Below are 6,090 nucleotides of genomic sequence, written 5' to 3' on the forward strand. Positions count from 1 at the left end.
CCGTACTTTCAGTTGTTAGTCCACCGATTGGTGGGTTGACACTGGGGCCAATATTCATGAGTGTGCTGATGTGTCTTTGTTTCCTGGCAGCATATAAATACAAAATCCACAGGGATGCTCAGCTTGATTTTAGTGGAACTGCACAAAATGTTCAGATGGTTCGTGTCCTCCATAATACTTCACATCATGCACAATACATCGAATGGTTCTCTAATCATTCGTCGTCACCTTGAGCCACTGGACTATCAGATGACAAACTGATGACAAACCCTGCCCATTCCACAATCATAGGCATTACATATTTTGAATGGGAAAAGCTTGTCAAAGTTGACATATAGTTTAATATATTGGAATTGGAAAACCTTGTCAATTTTTGCTCATTGATGTTAGCCAGAAGACATGCATTTGATATTTTTGAGTGGGACGCCCTTTGCTGTGAGCAACGTCGATCATTTTTTCCTATTCATGTCTTTAGTTCAGAAGTAAATATTTACTCTGCTAAGATGCATAGTCACATGAATGTTGACTTATGTAAGATATTTTAAGAGTTTGTTCTGAATATTGTCTATGTAATGCCAGGCCTTGTGTTTGATTGCAAAGGTGAGCTTGGAATGTTGTGCCATGCGACATTACGAGCTGTTCACCGTGCCTCCTGAGAATAATGATTCGTATTGTTTTCTATGTCGATCTAATGCCAGTGATTTGCTTGTTAGGAAGATCATCCTCTTCTGTTGTTTCTGTGCTTAAGAAGTTCATCCTCCTATGTTTCATTCATTGCCTATACGACAAGTCGGGTAGGTTAGACGTGAAACCATATGATCTTTCGACCAACTCATCATCTTAGGCCGTGATTGGATCATCGTTTCCCAACCAAAACCGCTTGTAAAAATGACGCTTGTAAATAAAAGCAGATGGTCTCGGGCGAAGCGCTTGGTTGGTCGATTTCGACTAGTAGAATATACACTCGTCTCTCAAATTACACGCATAACCCGCCGGTTTTACTTACAGACCTAGGGCCCTCAGTTTCATTACGCCTGTATTTTACGCGTTGTTTTCGATGATGAGTAAATTACACTTCTATCTTAATACAGGTGTGAAATAAACTAGAGCTCCCAAGAGCGGCCTTACCGTCTCATGCCGTCTCAGTCTCTCGAAGGTGCTCATAGGTGTCCGATGATCCTGGCTTCCTGAATGAGCAGCGGGCGCTGTATCAGACCATTCGTAGGGCCCGTGAGGCCCTCTCCATCGTCCTTCGAGTTGTTGCGCTCACCGTGGCGTGGAGCATTGTTAACATGGTCAATGAAAATGAGGATTCAGGAGATGACTTTATTTTTACTGGATGACAGTAGGGACCCACTATTGCCATAGCCGTACGTACGCAAGTGCCTCCTTATTATGTACAACTATATTTTTTTGCTTCCTCCTGGTTTCCTGACATCACGGTCCCACACCATTGTCAACCTATGTAGTCAATATAAACGAGAGAATTGCACAAGGTGTGGCCGATAGCTGGGACCAACCAGCTCGAGCAGTATTTGTGTTTTTGAGGCGTGAGCACTGCAGAGTTTTTCTTGGCGATGTTTTCGTTGTTGTTCAGAGGAGAGCAGGGTATTAACTGGGCGGGCTGTGGCCCGTCTAGCCCAGGACAGATATCCAGCCCAGATATTAATTTTTTTCAAGATGAAAATGGCTAGCCCAGCTATACGTTTTTTTGAGGAATACCCAGGCAAGGTCAACTTGTTATTGTCGGCCCCGCTGGGTTGCAAATCTTTGATAGGAGGGATGCATTAGGCTTAACAGGAAAATGGGCTTTAAAAATAATAAATGGGATGTAATTGTAAAAACTAGGCAGTAACTATAAAAAATGCACCAAGCACGGAATTAGTTTATAAAATATTATTTATGGATTTTGAATATCTTAATTTTTAATTGTTGCGCGCGCAATGTTTCGTTAGATTTTTACGTAATACAAACTTATATTTAATCTGACTAGAAATTTTGGGATAAAAATATTTCGGATCCCATCAAAATGTGGGAAATTTTTATTGAATTATGTCTTGAATGGTTGGTTGAAATTATCAATCGTTGAAAATGGGCTGTACTTTTAACAAACTATAAATGGGCTGTAGTAAATTCCATTAGAATTCAAAAATGGGCTGTACATTCTTACAAATTACAAATGGGCTATCAGTTCTCTCCCACACACTTGTGGGCCTACTAAGTTGACGCATCCCCTAAAAAAAAGAAGTTCACGCGTATGCAAGGCTTTGTCAACTTATTATAGTCAACACACGGTTCTAGCAGCAGTGGCCGTTGGATGTCCATCCAACGGATGCCGTGCTTCTTCTTCCATCTCGGATATTGTAGCTTCACCCGCCCAAAAAATGATTCCTCCCCCTGACATCTGGGGCGCACCGTTTCGGAAGCTGACCTGTGGGCCTACTAAGTTGACGCGTACCAAGGGCTTTATCAACTTAGTCAATATGAACGATTCTAGCCGTAGTGACCGTACGATGTCCATCCAACGGCCGTAGTGCTTCTTCAACCTCTGGTCTTCTTGCTCCAGCCACCCAAAGGAGCGCCGGTCGTGCCGCGTGCTCCTGCCTCCTGTGGCCGGCTGTGATGCCGCGGAGGCCTCACCGCCCCCTACTACTCCCACTGCTGGCCAGGCCATCCCTCTACTCTCCCACACCCACTGTTATTTCGTGGCGACGACAGCCTCACACCGCAACCGAACCTGTGAACCCTCGTACTCCTCTCCACGTGGGCTTCCACTGCCGCATCTTCCCCGGCTCCAGGTCGTCCCCTTCCTAGGCCTCGCCGTCGTCCACCGCCCTGGTGCTCTCGGTGCGGCGTGGTCAACGTGGTCAAGGAACGGCTTCCATCGGACGTGGACTATACATGGAGAGGCTGATAGCTGGGTCCACGATGGCAGCAAGGAAGTGCCTCCTTATTACGCGGAAAATAATGATTCCTCCACCTAACAGCAAGGACTCACCGGACGGGCCACCTTATTTCATGAAAAAATGTTTGCCCCCTGACTGCTGGGACCCACCGGACGGGCCACCGTATTGCGCGAAAAAACGTTCCCCCCGCTGTCAGCTCGGACCCACCGGAAGTGCCTCCTTATTATGCAAAAAAATGAATACTCCCCCTGCTGGTTGGGACCCACCTTGGTGGGAGGCTGACTTGTGGGCCTACTAAGTTGACGGGGACGGAGTGCTTTGTCAACTTAGTCAATATGAACGATTCTAGCTCCAGTGACCGTACGATGTCCATTCAACGGTCGTAGTGCTTCTTCAACCTCTGGTCTTGTTGCTCCAGCCGCCCAAAGCAGCGCCGGTCGTGCCGCATGCTCCTGCCTCCCGTGGCCGGCTGTGCTGCCGCGGAGGCCTCACCGCCCCCTACTATTCCCACCGCTGGCCAGGCCCTCCGGCGACGGCAGCCTCACACCGCAGCCGAACCAGTGAACCCACGTACTCCTCTCCGCGCGGGCTTCCACTGTTGCGTATTCCCTGGCTCCGCATCTTCCCCTTCCTAGGCCTCGCCGTCGTCCACCGCCCTGGTGCTCTCGGCGCGGCGTGGTCAACGTGGTCAAGGAACGACTTCCATAGGAAGAGTACTGTCATGGAGAGACTGACAGCTGGGTCCACGACCGCAGCAAGGAAGTGCCTCCTTATTACGCGCAAAATAATTATTCCTCCACCTGACAGCGGGGACCCACCGGACGGGCCACCGTATTTCGCAAAAAAAACATTTCCCCCTGACTGCTGGGACCCACCAGCTACATCTTCGCACGCAAGGAAGTGCTTGACAGTTGGGACCCACCTGGTCGAAGCGTACGTAGCGTTCTCATTCTGGTCGCGAACGTGTATGTACATACTGGTCGATGTAGAGGCGCGCACGTGTCGTAGTAGAGGCACGCACGTAGCATGTACACGTACGTATAGCGGCCAGGGTGCAAGAAAGTAAATACGGCCACATACGTACATACGGGCGGGGTCTCGAACGCCTACTCGCTCGTACGTACGGCCAGGGCTCGTGTACATGGCTGGGTTGGAACAGAGAAACAGTGTCGTCGTCGTGTTATGGGGATCCAACCGGCTGGGTCGGAACGGAATGCGCCGTCGTGTTCATCGGGAGGGCTTGGATGGAACAGCCGATGGAAACGAGGCCTGGCGTACCGCAGAACGGAGGAAACGGCCTTGTGTTCGACCGGCCACGTTCAAAACGGGATCCTATTCATCGGGAGGGGTCTAGCGTACCGCAAAACGGAGGAAACGGACCTCCTACGATTGAAACGGGGGTCTTGTTGATCGGGAGGGGTGTGGCGTACCGCAAAACGGAGGAAACGGACTTGTGTTGGAGCGCTACGGTCGAAACGGGGGTCCTGTTCATCGGGAGGGGTGTGGCGTACCGCAAAACGGGACTCCATGGGATACTGTTCATCTCCACCGTCGACCCCCTCCAGCCTCCACGGGCTACTGCTCATCCACCGTCGACCACCTCCAGCCTCCACCTGCGACTGTTCATCCACGGGCTCCTGTTCACCCAGCCTCCACCACGCAATACTCCACCGGCTACCGTTCAACCAGCCCCTCCACGGGCTCCTGTTCAACCACCCCTCCATAGGCTAGTGTTCATCCTGCCCTCCACCGTCTACTGTTCATCCTGCCCTCCACGGGGTCCTGTTCATCCAGCCCCAACCGGCTCGAACGATCGGGGTCCTGTTCATCCACCCCCACCGGGAACTGTTCATCCAAACCCCCCAGCAACGCTCACTGTTCATCCAGAGGCAACACCACGGGGTCCTGTTCATCCACCCCCACCGAAGGAATCGCTCGATCGGGTTCAGTTAACAGCCATCGATCGATCGCTCGGGTTACGTAACGCGTAGCCTGCAGTGCAATCGCTCGGGTTCAGTTAGAGCCCAACGCCTCGCACACACGCGCGTACGTATGAGAGAAACGCGCATCGCTCGGCCCCCGACCACCCACCGTAACCGGGGACTCCCCGATATTTTCCGTGCCCTCACTTCTACCACGGTTTTTTCTATCATGGACGGCCAAAGAATGTCATGCAGTTGCGTCTCCGGCCCGCCCAGGACGAAAAGCCCATTTTCTGTCATGATTTTTTGTCATGATTTTTTGTCATAGAAGTAGGACCCCACCACATCTATGATGATACCTGGTTTTGTCACAATTACCGTCATAGAAGTGTCATAAGTATGACAGAAAAGATTTTCGTTCGGCCCAAAATGTCATGGATGTGTCTTCTTTTTGTAGTGCCGGTGACACGCCCAATCCAATATCCAAGAAATATAAAGCCATTACGCCACACAGAACCGTTCTGGAGGGATGGCTCGACGGCCCATGCAAAATACACACAACACCGGATACCATACCAACCCATAGCCTTAGAGCATGCTGGATACTCTGGCAGGTAGCCAAGAGCGGCGAGGACATCCTTACCGAAAACGCCCCAGAGCAACACCCTTCAGAAAACGATGACCCCAGAGTATTGACGGTCTTCGAGACATTTGCTTCAAACAATAAGCGCAAAAGGGCACTCCGCGACCTGATCGAAGTCTGTCAAATCGCCGCGATAAACCCTTGGAACGACAAGGCTATAACCTTTAATGCCGGTGATGAACCAAAATACAGGACAGTCCGAGCGCCAGCTGCATTAGTCCTCAGTCCCATCGTGGACGGCTTTTGACTCACCTAGGTCCTCATGGACGGCGGCAACGGACTAAACCTCATTTACGAGGATACACTCAACAAAATGGGAATAGACAGGAGCCGCGTCGAGCAAAGTAGCACGACCTTCCGAGGAATCATTCCCAGCCGGGAGGCACGGTGCGTGGGAAAAATAACACTCGACGTGGTATTCGGCACGCCGGGGAATTATCGACCCGAAGAAATAAGATTCCAAGTGGCCCCTTTCAACAGCGGATATCACGCCTTCTTGGGGCGAGAGGCATTTACTAGCTTCCAAGTTGTACCTCATTACGGGTACATGAAGCTTAAGATGCCCAGGCCCAACGGCATAATCACGCTCGCCAGTGATCCGGACATAGCACTTCGCGCC

The sequence above is a fragment of the Aegilops tauschii genome, chromosome 4 (genome assembly GCF_002575655.3).
Source record: "Aegilops tauschii subsp. strangulata cultivar AL8/78 chromosome 4, Aet v6.0, whole genome shotgun sequence".
NCBI classification, from domain to species: Eukaryota; Viridiplantae; Streptophyta; class Magnoliopsida; order Poales; family Poaceae; genus Aegilops; species Aegilops tauschii.